The following is a 16,095-nucleotide window of genomic DNA, read 5'->3' as shown; positions in this document are numbered from 1 at the left end:
TATTTTTTACATGAGATGATTTGTCTTTTTTGGGCTAGATTAGTGTGGTCCGAGCACTAAATGACCAAAACTTTTTTCTTCATACTTTTCCTTAAATCAGAAATCAGATTTTATAAGTTGACCCTAAACGTTTTAGTAATACTGTTATGGCCCAAGAACTTTAGATTTCCTAAATTTAGGTCCTTATTTTAATTGCATTTAACTCCTAAACTTTGTCTTTATATACTTTTTGCCCCTAATTATGGCCCAAGAACTTTAGATTTCCTAAATTTAGGTCCTTATTTTAATTGCATTTAACTCCTAAACTTTGTCTTTATATACTTTTGGCCCCTAATCATTTAATAAAATTATATTTTGACCTTAAAAATTTTCTAATTTTTACAATTTAGTCCCTTGTAGCTTTTGATTTCTTAATTATAATTGTTTCCTTTCTTTAACTATTAATTATGTTTTCCTTAAATGCATTTAACTTGCAATTTTGGGCGTTTTAAGTTTATTTGGACCTTTGGCATGATAATGTAAATTTAGTATATTTTTATGTTTGACCAAGAAGGTTCTAGTTAAGGAGGTTCATGTGAATTATTGTTAGAGGCTAGACATCTGTATGGTTACATAAATCACTTTGCCTCACTCTATCAAATTTCCACCAATTTAAGAAGATTTTCATGGGTTGAGGTAATTTTTTAAACGACCTTTATGTCTCATGAATTTAATCAAAAGTTGATCTATTAAGGAAATAAAAAATTTTAAAATTTTCACTGTGCATGTCTTTATAATTCCTTACACAAATTAGGATTTATGGATAGAATCCGACACTAGATTATATTAGATGGGAGGTTTGTTTGATAATATGTGCAAGGAAAGAAAAAAGTCTCAACATGGTCTCTTTTTCTTCTCCTCTCTCATACCATCACCACCATCTTGGACAACTAATCTCCGCTCCAAACTTTTGTTATTTCATTTTACTCTTGCCTTCTTTTATTGGGGGAACAATTTTGCAATACAGAATGAAAGAAAATGAAATGACTAAAAACATCTACCTTGCATATAAGAAGAATGCGAGGTTTAGTGTTTTTCTTTCCGTTTTGCCATGTGACTTTTTGGTTATTTGACAAGTGGCATGACTCCAATATATTTCCCTTAGAAATTACTCTTGTTGCTCCATCCACTCTCTTCGGACCAAACCCAGACCAAATAGACTAATTTCTGTCCTTTAAAAAAGCTGAGGAGCTTTATCTTCTTCTCTAGGCTTAACCGATTTCATTAAACTCACTAATCAGATTAAGTTGATGTGTTGTTTAACCCATCATCCTTAGATTAGTCTTACTAGATTTGTATTACATTTACAGCCATTGGATGTACTTCATTATGCTCTAATTGTGATTTAGCTTAGAAATAGCAGCTGATCGTTATGAACTTAGCAGTTAGCACTGCTGCCTAATTTTGCTACTTTATTGGCTCCTTGAGCCCTCCTCCTCCAATTTCCTTGGTCGAAGCATGCTTTCTTTCCTTTCAATTGTACCTCCTCAAGTTTCGACCATAGATTAACCTAGGGATCAAGCAGAAGATGGATTTCATATGCTGTTTGTTGGATATTTCCAATTACAGTCGCTCCTTTTTTTGCTCAAAGAAAGAAAATATGGGCCCATTGCTCTATGCTTGTCATGCGCATTCCTCCATCTGGAATGATTCCTTTTCTCTTTTTTAAAATAATTTCTTGCATTTTTATACCTGAATATTAGCGCTTTAGGGTTTTCCTCTTATTAATTTGTTATAAATCAAACAATTTGGAGTTTTTGTATAAGCAAACAGCGGTTTGGTTTTCTAATCTGCTTGGGGATTTTTCTTGATACAAAAGAATGTAAATTTTAATGACAGTAATTCTCTCTATTGTGAGGCACTTCTTCACTCCTAGTATTTTTCCTATATTCCTTTGTTTTGCAAATAAATTAATTAACTAGATCAGTTCATATTGGTTTCAAAAGGAACACAAAGTATAAACTGCTTTCAGTTGTCACCAATATCATTTGCAAATTATGAATTTTTAGCTTTAAACTGATAATCATTCAGCGTCTGTTTGTTGGACTGAAAACATTTTCTCGAAAACGTTTTCCTGATTTTTCACTGTTTGGACGCAATCTAATTTGGGAAAATAATTTCTGATGAAAAATAACTTTCACCGAGAGAAGGAAAATTTCTTCCTTACCTATTATTTCGAAGTTATTTTCCCTTCTTAATCACGGCCTCTTCTTTTCACCGCCCATTGAAGACCATCGGCAAACCACCTTCTTGGCCTGCGGCATTTCCAGCTCCGGCGAAGACCCACTTCTTTTTAAAAATATCTGTCTCCATCTCCAGCTCCCGCGGCATCCAAACGTAGGCTACTCTTTTAATTAGGTCATTATCTTTTTAAAAATCAGCTATATTATCATCTACTCTTTCACGGCATCTCCATCTCCAGCTCCTGCTCCGGCGGCATCCAGAGGTAGGCTACTCTTTTAATTAGGTCATTGTCTTTTTAAAAATCAGCTTAATTATCATCTCTCTCTCTCTCTCTCTCTCTATTTTTTTTCCTTTTAAAAGCAGCCAATATTAACGGCTTTTCCCCCTGTGGCAGCGACATCTCATCCCCATTCCTGCAACAGCATCTCCAACAAGGGCGAAGACTCCTTAAGCATTTCCAGAGGTATGATCGTCTCTTATTAGTTTTTTCCCTCCCTTTTCTTTTGAAAAATTGTCCACAATTACTGGTGTAGATTCTTGAAGTTGGATTGGATGAATTTTTGTGGGTTGCTTTTGTTTTAGTTTGATAAAAATTCTTGTACCACTTTAAATTATACGAAATTTTGTATAAGCTGCCAAGTTTTTTTGTTACAGAGAAAGTGATGAATTCCTATTTCACAATCTTGCCAAACGCTGCGGGTGGTTGGAAAATGCCCCTCCAGCATAAGTCTTAATTTTAAAGGTTGATTTAGCAATTTTAGAAGGATTAACTGTTGACTATGAATATTTGAAGTTTGAGGCCACTGATTAAAAAGACGTTTGGTCAAGCTGTCAACACAGAGTGGTGATTATTTTATCACTCGTACATGCATTTGCTGGCCACAATTAGCACAAAGACATTTAGAAAAACCTTAAGGGATAATTTTAGAAGCCTTCGTAAACATTTTCGTTGCATGTTTGTGGGTGTAAATCAGAAAAATGTCGGTGCTATGCTTTAGTGAAATACTTTTCATGGCAAGCAGCAAATCTGTCAACCGGAACTGACTCTTTCCAATCTCTCAGCTTCTTTCTTGCTCTTCGCCTTCTTCGCATACTCTTAGACGACAAACTTGGCTTGTTTCTGATCAACGTTCACAAATAACTTGTACTTGGCCTTTTCTGATCAACAACTTTGCTAGTAGATTATGGTCTTGTTTCTGTTCAATTACTTTGTTCATTTCACTTTTTTCTGATACCTGTAGATGTGATCAGTGTACATTTGAGCTGTCATATTTAATGATTGAAGCATTGCCTCCCCTTGTTTGTTGAACACAGAAAGATAATTTGTCTATGGTAAAGATAAGACAGATGGGGGTGGGGCTGCACTTGTGTTAGCAGTAATTAAAATGATGGAGATGGCCAGATGGCCATGCAACCATCTTTTCTTTTACATATGATGTCTCTTTCTTTCTCACGGGTATGGTAATATTGTCCATCAACGTCCCAACTGCATTCATCACTTTATATAATGCTTCAACCGCTCCATTGGATTTAACTTTAATAGAACCCTATGATTAGCTAGCTATCTTTTTTTTTACCCATTTTTTTCCTTGTTCATGATCAAGAATAGGAATTCATCAAGAAAAGTATCAAAAAATGCACTAGTTTTGTTTTCTTTTGATGAGAGAGGGAACTCAATATGTGTAGCAGTACTGTTTCTGATCAAATAAATAAAAGCAAGTGGAAAAATCAAGAATTATTGCCTGCTTTACACCCAGGTTCACATGCACACATGCACAGATTACTCTAATGATTTCCTTTATCTATGACAATGGAAAAGTCAGCCACTGGTGAAATTTTGTCTCGGTTTGACTATAGATTAGGACATTTGGGTAGCATAAATTTGTTCAAAGTAAGAATCTTGCTAGAGAACTCCAAAGTACTTTTCATATCTCTTAATTCACACACTTGTGCAGATGATGTTATGGATTTAGACATCAATCCTAGTCAGATGTAATTTTGATGACAGAGGGAACTCAATATGTGTGGCTAAACTCAGCAAGATGCACCTGTAATAGTTCAGAACTGATAATGTGTATGATGTCTCACAAACTATACACGTACAAAGTACATATTAATTTGTGCTAATTTATTATCTAGTATTAGTTTCAGAGTATATTATCATGTGTATGATGTTCAAGGTGCATGCTGGGATAGTGATGAAAATTGAGAAACCCCTCCTACTTCGTCAACATTAGTTGGTCTCACAGCCCTGACTAAAGCTCTTCTCCTCAATATTACCATTAGCCTTTTCCACTGCAGAATTTCCATATGAAAACTTCCTATACCGGCATACATTAAGTTGTTTGAGCAACAACAGTAGTTGTTTGGTACTAACTAGTTTCGGGATACTTTGAATAACAACATTAGTAGTTTGGTACATAAACATTGCATGCTTGGTACATACACAAGAGGGGAATTAACAGCACTAACATTGTTCTCCTCCCCCCTCCCTCTCCCTCCCCTTCCCCCTCCCCCTCCCCCTCCCCCTCTTGGGTTGATGAACATTGCATGCTGTCTTGGGTACTAACTATTACATTCTTCCATTGTTAACTAGCCACTGAATAACAAAACTTGTTTTATGTAAATGCTTCCATTGTAAATGCGTCCATTGTTTAAGCAATGAGTGGAAGGCTGAAATGCATTGTCAATATATGTAAAGTAGTATTTTCTTTTCCACATTTTCTTGGAAACATTCTTGGAGAAAACTGGAAGTATTAACTGCCTTCCTCTTTTTGATCTTTTGCATCTGCAGACAAATGCAACCTGAATTTTGGATATGCTTTCAAGTGTATAAGTAGTTTTCTCACGATCTTTTTGTTATATTGTTGATTGAAATTTCTGGTTTATGATTATGCAGCAAAATCCAGGTCATGACAAGTATATTCACAATAAAATCGAATTGTATGATGAAATGGCTGTTGTGGTTGGAAAAGATCTGGCCACCAGGTCTTTTGCAAAATCATTTGTCAATGTGAATTTGGAAACTCCATTTGTTCCTAAGACAAGTGTAGAGACAAGTGAAGAGACGAGTGTGCAAAAGGATGTGACTAGTGCAAGATCCTCAGAAGTGAGAGCAATATCGTCGGGAACAAAACAACATCGTAAAAGAAATTGCAGCAATGAAGATATGGAAAAGATGTCTCAACAACTTGGAGAAGTGGCAGCTGCTTTGAACAAAATTAGTGCAAACAAGCTTGATATCAGCCAACTACATGATGAGATTATGAAGATAGAAGGTTATAGCGGAGAATTTCTGTACTTGGTATTCGATCATTTGGTGCAAAATGAGAAGCTGGGAAAAGCATTTATGGCGAAGAGTCAAAGACTTCGTTTGATTTCTCTCGAGAGGTTCAAGAAATATTGGGGTGAATGAAGTACTTATTATGTGATGGCAGCAAGAAAGTAACAGAAACTGTATTATAAGCAAGCATCATATTCTTGGAAAGTCTCTTCAACTGCATAGTGTTTTTTATTGTCATTATCTTTTGTATTTATAGGAAAACCACTTGCCTTGTTTTGGAAGTACTAGAATTCCAGAATTCTCTGCTTAAAGTAATATACCAATTCCTTTGCACCCGTTTTTGTTATGAAGTAGTGAGATTAACAGCCTAGTAGCCATTTTAAGATTGTTAAACTGCTTTACAGTTGTTCTGGCAAAATTCCATTGCTCTTGAAGTGGTGCGATGGTCATCAGCCAGCAAGTTTAGAGATGATGATTGCAAAATTTCTTTGCAGTGCTGTAGAGTGTGTTTTTTCGTTGATATTAGCCTGTGCCCTGATCTGTTGGAGGTTTATGTCATTTTTCTTTAATAATCTGATATATGTTTCTTTTGGATAATATGACCGGCGGTTTCCATTTGGCTAAAACATTTGGTTGAAATATCTTTATTCATTGAAATTCTAAGTTTCTGGTAGTTGCAGGGGTTCATTAGCATTGAGGTTCTTAACTTAAAAGAATAATTGTTAAAAATGAAGGTCAAAAGCCAATTCATTAGTGTCATTAATAATTCCATTTAAGAATTTATGGTGTAATTTGAATAAATATCTTATAAAATTGATAATATGATTATAATGGATAGAAAATAAAAATAACTTGTAATGAGATGAATGTTTTGAGAACAGAAAAACATTTACAACATATCAACAAACACTAGAAAAGGAAGTTAGAAAATATTTTCACTCACAAACCAAATAGCGGAAAATTATGAAAAAAGGAATTTGAAAAATATTTTCACTAAACAACTAAACACTAGAAAATTATGGAGAAGGAAGTGATTTTCCAGAAAAATGACTTAAACGGAAAACACTAGGGAAAATATTTTCAGTCCAACGAAACGGACCCTCAGCCTCTTACTTGCTAACCTCAGTTTCAACAACAATATTAGCTAAAAAGGTATAAGAAGATTGACAAATAATGGCATTGCCAGCATCCTAGTGTACATCTTGAAACTCGTTTAATAAGCTCAAGAAGTTGATCAATAACGTTTGTCACATAATTATGGAAAAAGAAGAAAAGAATCGAAAAAGATAATTTTTGCAGTATATGTGATTTTGGGATTTTTAGGTGATAATCATGATTTTGGAATTAATATTTACCTACAATTCAAAACCTTGACGTGGTTATTCAAGTTTATATCTTACTACAAAAATGAAGCTCAAAATTTCTTCCACGATCAAGGTTATCCCTTGCTTTTCTCGAATTAACTAAGCAATATTATTCCATTAATTATACAATTTATATATGCTACAGCATTTTTTCCCCTTGTTTTGGCTAAACAAAAAGGATTGATGGTCACAAAAGCGTGATACAACTAATGGCTGTTCTTGAGTAGTGTCCACGTCTTTGAGCTCCTAAATAGCTGATTATTTTTCTAAATACTAGGGAGGGACAGCGCGCGGGAATTTGACGCTTGTGATTCAAGATAATTATTAATTATTCTTTAATATTTTGTAGTATAGGAACTGAAGTATGATGATTTTATCATGTGATTTTAATAAAAAAATCATAAGTTACATAGTGAGTCAATAAAATAATGTGCAATGAAACATCCTTATCGTTATACTATGTAAGAATCCTTTGTGATCAAAAGTTATGTTTGAATTTCAATTACAAAGATAAGGGTAGTTTGAAAATGTAAGAATGTTTAAAGTGCAATTGAAAATGATCCAAAAGTCTCTTCTAAAACTTATCCAAGATGATAAAACATTTTAAAGTATCAATTGGATCCCTTATCTCTCGAATCTATATATGTTCGTGAAAGATCCCTTAAGCAATGCTTCTGATTTCTCCCTCGACTTAAGCTCAACCTGAATTATCAAGTCAAGTTTATCCATCAATCACTTTGTGTCCAATCTAATCTAAAATAATTTTATTTTAGACTAACTATTTATATAATTTGGTGGGCATAATACGACTTAATCACATGTTTCTTACCGAGATAATAATGCCCAAAAATGATAGATAGATAAGAAACTTAAGTGGTCTTTTTCAAAGTTTTATAGAAACTATTCAGATTTGGTGTTTTTGCTAGTGGCATTTCTTTATAATCTCATAAATAAGTTCAAATCTGCATAATTGTTAAAGATTTGAATTGAAACTATCTTGATTATAAAAAATTGGTGGAAATAATATTTTCTAAATTTAAAATTGTAGAAAATGGTAACTAAAATCAGAAGAAATTCCTCATATGAATTCGAATTGCAAACTATAGGTAGAAACTCCTTAATGATATTTTCCAATGTTCACTTGTATGAGTATCCAATATAGCAGCTCTACTTAATTGACTCGTTTGAACTATGGATAACACTTGCTTCAATCAAATCAAGAAACATTATTTATCATTGTACAGTATACAATTATGAGTAAATGAATTAATACAATGCAATCAAAATGGTGCTATAGCTAAAGCATTTAAACTCATCAAGTTCCACTACAAATTCTTTTAGATAGCATAAAAAGTAAATTTTTTGTATTTGAAACTATATAAACAGTAGAATACAAGAACGAGATCATAACATGGAAAGCAAATAGAGTGCAAATGACATCTTAGTACTATGTAGCATGATTAATTTTCTTTTTTAGTTTCAATGAAGTACAAAATTCTAAGTTAATAAAATTCTCAATTTTGAGTGATATATAGTATGTGATGGTATGTGTAAGTGGTGAAGCACGACATACGAGAAAGTCTTTTTTTTTTGGTAAAATAAAGATGCATTAAAATAAAGTCAAAGTCTATAGAGTAATAGTTAAAGTATAGTCATCCGTGTGTTGATGACACCTTTTAAGTCTTGCAAAAGTAAGGGAAGGACAAAATCAGGATAGGATTAAAAAAAGGTGGAGTCTTCGTTGCTGCTTCTTCCCCAGTTCGCTAGTATGTCTGCATATTTGTTTGCTTTGCGGTCGTTATGGTAAAAACATAACTGCTTGAATGTAATCAACAGATCCCTGGATTCAAGAACAATAGGAGAAAGTTCATGAGAAATAAGGTTATTTGACTTAAATAAAGAGATAATACCTTGGCCGAGGAGGAGAAGATGATAAAATTGCTTTTCTGATTATTTTAGAAAGTGACAACATTACCTCAAATCAGAGACAGAATCTCTAGGATCTACTAAGGAATACAATACAATTAAGTATCAAAAAGCAAACTATATGGAGTTCTTGAATAAACCAATCATTAGACAAAAAAAAACTATATTCGAAGAAGACAAACCCAAAGAACTCACCTCAATTTAAAGGAAAAGCTACGCCTTCCACCAAATATTTAATAGCCATAATAAAACCAAAGGGATGAAACCGAAAAAGAAGAAAGGGTATCGGCTAAACATGGGGGCATAAATATGATAATGATTGTTCAGATAATAATTAAGTTAATTAATTGTAATTAAAATCCAATTATGTAAACATCCAATTAATTCCTTAATGGATGAGAAAGGTTTCAGGAAATTGGAAGGCTTGGATGTTAGTATAATAAATGATTAAAAGGGCTTTTATGTAATTTTATCAAAGCACAAGCTTAATTCAGTTGTACTTAATACTCAACTTGGCACCAAACATTGTAACATACCAAACCTGCCCCTAACCTTAAATGTCTGAAAGGTTATATAAGTAATTATAGCCAAATTAAAGCTACAATGACTTGTACTCAATACTCCAATTACACTTCAAATACTCTCACATTCCCAAAATAGTCCCACCCTTGCGGTTGAAATCTAAAAACTGTCTTTGTCCTAAACTCGTTCTTATATAGTATAAGGATGTATTTGGCTTCATGTTGTGGTGGAGCAAAGAATTTTGTTCTGTGAAGCAATTTTCTTAATCTTAAATTTTATTAATTTTAAATTAGGATTTCCTGAATTTCCACCTAACTTGCAGTTGATATTTCTTTCCCTTTTGCTTTCCTTTCTGTTTTATCTTTCTACTAATGTTTCTTTTCCTTCTATCTTTTGCTGCTTGGATAATATCTACTTTATCCTAAGCACAAGGGCTCACAGTCTTGCTCTCTCCAACTTGCTCCTACTATTGCCAAGTATGTTTTCTGGTTCAATCTATCCTTAGTGCATTTTTTAAAAGTTAAAAATAGTTTGATCTTAATGTCACATGTAGCAGGTTTTGAATTCTACATTTTTGAACTATTTAGTTAGCGATAACGTGTGCTTACTTGAAGGCTTTTATGTTTTGTATTATCCATGCTCATTTGGTGCTTGAAGGTTTAGTTAGCCATGCATGAGTTCAGTTTTGCTTTGTTTTATAGTTGTTCCATCCTTATCATTTATCTTTTGCGGTTTGGATGAGATATATAAGAATCATCAAATCTAAGACAGCTACAAGTTGTTGACTTAGCAATTTTGTCATCTTTAACTTAATAGATTAGTATATTCCTTTTCTTATTAATTTCTCATGAATGAGAAGCATGATAGTGCTATTCAATACATGGACAAAGGTAGTTATAGAAAGCAAGCTATCAAAAGATGGAAACAAAAACGATTAGATAGCATACTGCATTTTCATGTTGCAGGAACTTCAAATGTGATCAATTTACCTCATTTTATGCCCGTGAACACAAATAATAGTTAACTATCTATGAGAGTTTCGCTCCCATTTCTAGAATATAAAATTTCTAGCATAAGCAATAATAGGGGACATAGAGTTATGAGATATAGAGATGAAAAATCTCAGAGAAGCGAACTGCTTCGACCCATGCCTTTGACAACACATCAGCCTTCTATTCTTAGACCTCACAATCTTCCTTCGACGCTGCCTATGAATTCCAATGATATGTGGACATCAATGGATGCATCATTTGCATGCGTAGGAATTGAGCCTTCCAATTTGATAGCTTGTGAGAATGAGCGCATTGTTAGATTAGAAAGCCAAAATCCCAGATTAATTGTCTACATGAAGGTTAGCACATAGAAGTTGAAAATGCTAATCCTTGCAGACTTTGAACTCTATTTAGGCTGTTATTCCTCAGCCTATGAGCTTATTTAATTTCCCATTTGCAAGCTTAAATGTTGTGCATTCATTTGTTAATGCACCATTAGAGTTCTCGATAGCAAAAAAATTTGCTATGGCAGATAACAAGAGACAAAGAGTTCTAATATTAAAAAAATAAAAGGTGTGATATGTTGGGGATAATACAAGAGAAAAATGGCTAAAAGTTGCAAAGCAAATGATACAAAAAAAAACTTCAAATCGTGACTCAAGATCACTTTTTTTTAGATTTTATTTGTCCAAAATTTTGTGTGCAATGACTTTGGACAAATATTCTTTAGGATAATTTGAAGGGTGTTTGCCTTAACTCTTGCACAAAGTTAGACAAACCTACTTGAACTATGGTGTGTTTTTGCAGATAATTCTAGTAGTAGGATAATGATCTTCTGCAACAAACCATTCCTACTAGACCTTTATAGAGTAGATTGAAATGATCAAGAGTTGCAACTTTTCATCACTTATCTGTGTATTTGTGTTGGTCAGAAAGTTTTTTAACATCAATGCAAGTGTTTAGACAGTTTTTTTGGATATTTAAACACCATTTAGATGATAATTAATTGTCAAAAACATGAAAAGGTGCCAAGTAGATTTGAACAACTTCTGAGCATTGCAAGAACTAGACAATGATAGGTCTTATGTTGGGTCCTAAGATAAATCCCTATCTTGCAACTGATCAACTATTGAAAATATTCAACAATCCCCCGCAATTTTCAAAATTTAGAAAATAGACTTCTGAAGGTCACAGAATAATCTGACAATTATATGCATAAATAATGTTATCTTTCGATTAAATCACTCTTTTAGTGAATGTTCTTTAAAACTAATTAATACAAAATGGAAGACCAATTTTGAACCACTTGTACATTAGATTGGTCTCATAAACACATCACACATAGATCAATACACAACCATATGTTCTTTGATGATACATTTTACGGCCTTGTATTACTATCATTTAATGAATGTTTTAAAGCAAAATCCTTACCTTTGTAGTTTGCTAAACTTACATTCATATAGGCGACATCTTAGTGCCCCCGCCATTAATTGCACTTTCAAGATTCGTTAAGAGTCAATAATTCAACATAATTGTAATTAGGCGAGAATAAAATGCACCATTTTACCTTGGGATGAAAAACAATATAGTGTACCAACCATTTGAATGACGTACTTTTGCTCATTGAATTCAAGACTAGACATTGTATCTAACGTTGAATTGAGGTTCCACCATTAATAGTCATTAAGTTTGGATTTTAAACCCATCCCTCTTGATATCTTTAACGCCAAGTCTCTTGATAATCCTTTCATTAAAGGATCACTCAAGTTTTCACTAGACCTCACAAAGTCAATTGATATGACTCCATTTGTGATCGAATCCTTCATATAACTATGTCTCAAACCAATATGCCTTGATTTGCCATTATACACTTAACTATATGCCTTAGCAAGTGTAGCTGCATTGTTGTAATGTATTAAGATAGGCAACTATTGCATTTTTGGGACACAAGGTAGCGGAAAATTCAAAAATTTTTCCCAAAAATCACTCAGGATCACTCAAGGTTTTGCATATGGTTCAAGAAGAAAGGGAAAAACAAATTACCTTAATCTGTGTGAAGTTCCTCTGAGGTATTGGAGAAGATGAACAACCCTTTGAGTAGTCCAGATGTCCTGCCTCTACCAAAATCCACGCGAGAGTGATATCTGGGTCATCTCTACTATTTATGTGTGAAAGTGATCAAAGTTGCTAACCTTTCTTTTCACCTTTACTTGTTCATTTTTTCTCTCTATGTCTCACATATTTTTCATTCTACACTCTCTATGTTTGTAATGAAATCTTCTTCCCTTTGAAAAGTCATAGGTTTTCGTCATACTAATGGAGATAGGATGGAGAGAAAGAAAAAGAAGAGAAAGGTTCTTATCATTTGATTCAAAATCAAACGAAAATTTATCCAATAACAAACTCTATCTTTCAGCTATCTGATACATAGGAGATAATTATTTTCTCCTATCTGCTCAAATAGGTCTGAAATTTATTTTCTTTGTAATTAAATCCCAAAAGTCTCTTATACTTTGTTTCTAAGTCTTCACTTGGACATATAGTTTTAATCCAGAATCAAAACTCTAATACGTGTGATCCAATAGGTTCCAAATACATTGGCAATAATTATGATTTATAATTCCCAAAAAGAATTAGATAAAATAAACAACTTTATTTTATCATTAATTACAGTAATTAATTAATTCATAATTATAAATCATAAGCGGTGTCTAGTAACACGGCCACCCAAGTACCTGGAATTAGTCAAGAGAATTTTGATCTAATCTTTCCATGAGAAGTTACCATGTAATTATTATCCTTTCATCACCGATATCCAATTAGTCAGGGAATAAGGAATGAGTTCCAATTCCCTAATGACTAATTAAATTTACTAACTTCCAGAATTAACCCCAGATTAGGTTAACTTGAAAATATTTTTCAATTAACCTAACATAGTCGACCTTTTAGGTTTAATTTCCCACTAGTGGCCATCCGGATATGAACTCCTACTATCGGAGTGGTGAATCTTGAACAAAAAGAAAACTAAATTGTTTTGTTATTAATTTTGTTCTAGGCTCTGTACAACATATATACAAATGAAATTTGACTTTTGGCAATTCCATGAAATTTGTAATCTCCTAAAAATTAGGAGCTAATTTATTCTATCCTAAAATACATTAGGAGTAAATTATTCTATCCTAAAATAGAGCAGAAATCATGGAATATACATAGAATTTATAGCTGTACAGAAAAGATATTCTAAATTTTCAACACTCCCCCTCAAGATGGTGAACAGATATTTCCATTCCTATCTTGCATGTAATGTCTTCAAAGTCGGAAGTTGGCATTCCCTTAGTTAAGACATCTGCCAATTGATTATTTAATGCTACATATGGAGTGCAAATCATGCTGCTGCCTAGCTTTTTTTTAATAAAATATCTATCTAGTTCGATGTGCTTTGTGCGATCATGTTGCACTGGATTGTGTGCAATGTTGATGGCAGACTTGTTGTCGCAATAGAGTTTCATAGGTCCTTCCCATTTGATTTTAAGGTCCCATTTGATTTTAAGGTCATTAAGTATTATTTTGAGCCATAGCAATTCATAAACTCCATGAGCCGTAGCTTTAAACTCTGCTTCAGTACTTGATCTTGCAACAACCGATTGCTTCTTACTTCTCCATGTCACTAGGTTCCCACCTAGAAATGTACAATATCCTGAAATTGATCTATGATCTACAGCAGAACCCGCATAATCAGCATTTGTATATGCCTCTATGAGCAATCCTTCATTTTTCTTGAACAAAATTCCTCTACCCGGTATCTCTTTGAGGTAGGATAGAATTCTGTTGACAGCCTGCAAGTGTTTCTCTCTTGGATCATGCATAAATTGGCTTACTACACTTACGGCAAATGCTATGTCCGGCCTTGTATGTGACAAGTATATCAGTTTCCCAACCAACCGCTGATATCTTCCCTTATCTACTGTGCTATCATCCTTCTCTTCATTCAATCTCAAGTTAGGCTCAATGGGCGTGCTTGCTGCCTTGCATCCAAGATTGCCTGTTTCTTTAAGCAAGTCTAAGTCATACTTTTGTTGGGAAACAAAGATGCCTTTACTTGAGTATGCCACCTCAATGCCTAAAAAATACTTTAGCCTCCCTAGTTCTTTAATTTCAAACTCCTTTGCTAAGCACTTTTTAAGTGTTTCTCTTTCAATTGGATCATTCCTGGTGATGATGATGTCATCCACATATACAAGTAGAGCTGTAACACCTCATTTTGAATGTTTTATGAACAAGGTATGATCTCCTTGACTTTGTTTGTATTGCATTGCTAGCATCACTTTAGTAAATCTTCCGAACCAAGCCCTTGACGATTGTTTTAATCCATATAAAGCTTTCTTTAACCTGCACACTTTCTTTTCAAAAAACATTTCATTGAAACCCGGTGGAGGTTCCATGTACACCTCTTCTTCTAAACCCCCATGTAAGAATGCATTTTTAATATCAAATTGCTGTAAACACCAACCAAAGTTAGCGGCTAAAGACAAAAGAACACGCACAGTATTCATTTTTGCAACGGGTGCAAAGGTCTCTTGGTAATCTATCCCATATGTCTGTGTATATCCTTTTGCGACCAACCGAGCTTTATGCCTTTCTAATGAACCATCAGCTCTATATTTCAAAGTAAACACTCATTTACATCCCACTGTTTTCTTTCCTTTAGGCAGGTTTACAATTTTCCAAGTCTTATTTCTCTCTAGGGCATTCATCTCCTCTTTCATAGCTTGTAACCAGTTCTTATTTCTAAGTGCCTCTTGTAGTGTTTGTGGGATTGAAATGGAGTTGATGGTGGTAAGAAAAGTTTTATGTTGTGGAGAGAGTCCATGGAAAGACACGAAATTTGAGATTGGATGCTTAGTGCATTCTCGTGTTCCTTTTCGAATAGCAATAGGCAGGTCTAAATCATTAAATTCATAAGGAGCAGAGTCAGATTGAACACACAAAGGAGCAGAATTTTCAATACTTGATTGTGGTTCAGATTCTTGGATTTGCACAGGTTCAAAAATATGAACTTTCTTCCTTGAGTAGGCCTTGAGTGGTGTGGTTGGATTTAAACTAGTTTTTCTGTCAGCTCCAAGATCAGGTTCAATTTCTTTACTGGCATGTTCAACTTCAAATTCAAGTTCAGGTTCACTGCTAGCATGTTCTCCTTTGGAATCTGGTGTATGGTCAGGTTTGAAAGACTTCAAGTTTAGTGTAGGACTTTGAAAATCAAGGAGAAATTCCTTATCTTCCCAAGAACTCTCCCTCTGGAGATGAGGATTGTTACTTTGAGAGTAAGGTTCATTTTCAACAAATATGACAGCCATGGAGGTAAAAAATTTTTTTGAAGGTGGATGATAACACTTGTATCCTTTCTTTGTGTTTGAGTATCCCACAAAAATACATTTTAAAGCTCTTGGATCAAGTTTCCCTCTTTGGTGTGCATGAACATGTACAAAAGCAACACAACCAAACACTTTTGGTGACAATATGCAAGAGACATTAAAATCAGGGTAAAAAACAGAAAGAGCAGCAATGGGACTCTGATTATTTAGCACTTTGGAAGGTACTCTATTTATCAAATGTGCTGCAATTAAATCAGCCTCCCTCCAAAAGGTTTTTGGAACTTTATGTTGAAACAAAATTGCTCGAGTCACATTGAGTAAATATCTATTTTTCCGTTTAGCAATCCCATTTTGTTGGGGTGTGTCTACACAAGATGACTCATGTATTATACCTTTTTTTTGGAAAAAAG

The 16,095-nt window shown here is 33.8% G+C and overlaps 1 long non-coding RNA gene across 2 annotated transcripts; it reads left to right on the top strand.

Annotated features, from left to right (window-relative positions):
- The first annotated feature begins 1,253 nt into the window (after window positions 1-1,253).
- Window positions 1,254-5,841, top strand: LOC113779328. 2 transcript variants are annotated; one of them, XR_003469478.1, is made up of 3 exons: window positions 1,254-2,485; window positions 2,587-2,686; window positions 5,123-5,841. It is a non-coding gene; the product is annotated as an uncharacterized LOC113779328 (long non-coding RNA). The 2 variants fall into 2 exon arrangements; XR_003469479.1 differs by having other exon boundaries at window positions 1,581-2,485; window positions 2,618-2,686.
- Window positions 5,842-16,095: the final 10,254 nt, after the last annotated feature.

The sequence above is a fragment of the Coffea eugenioides genome, chromosome 1 (genome assembly GCF_003713205.1).
Source record: "Coffea eugenioides isolate CCC68of chromosome 1, Ceug_1.0, whole genome shotgun sequence".
Taxonomy (NCBI): domain Eukaryota; kingdom Viridiplantae; phylum Streptophyta; class Magnoliopsida; order Gentianales; family Rubiaceae; genus Coffea; species Coffea eugenioides.
Note: the sequence above shows the minus strand (reverse complement) of the source record. Positions and strands in the feature narration are given on the sequence as shown.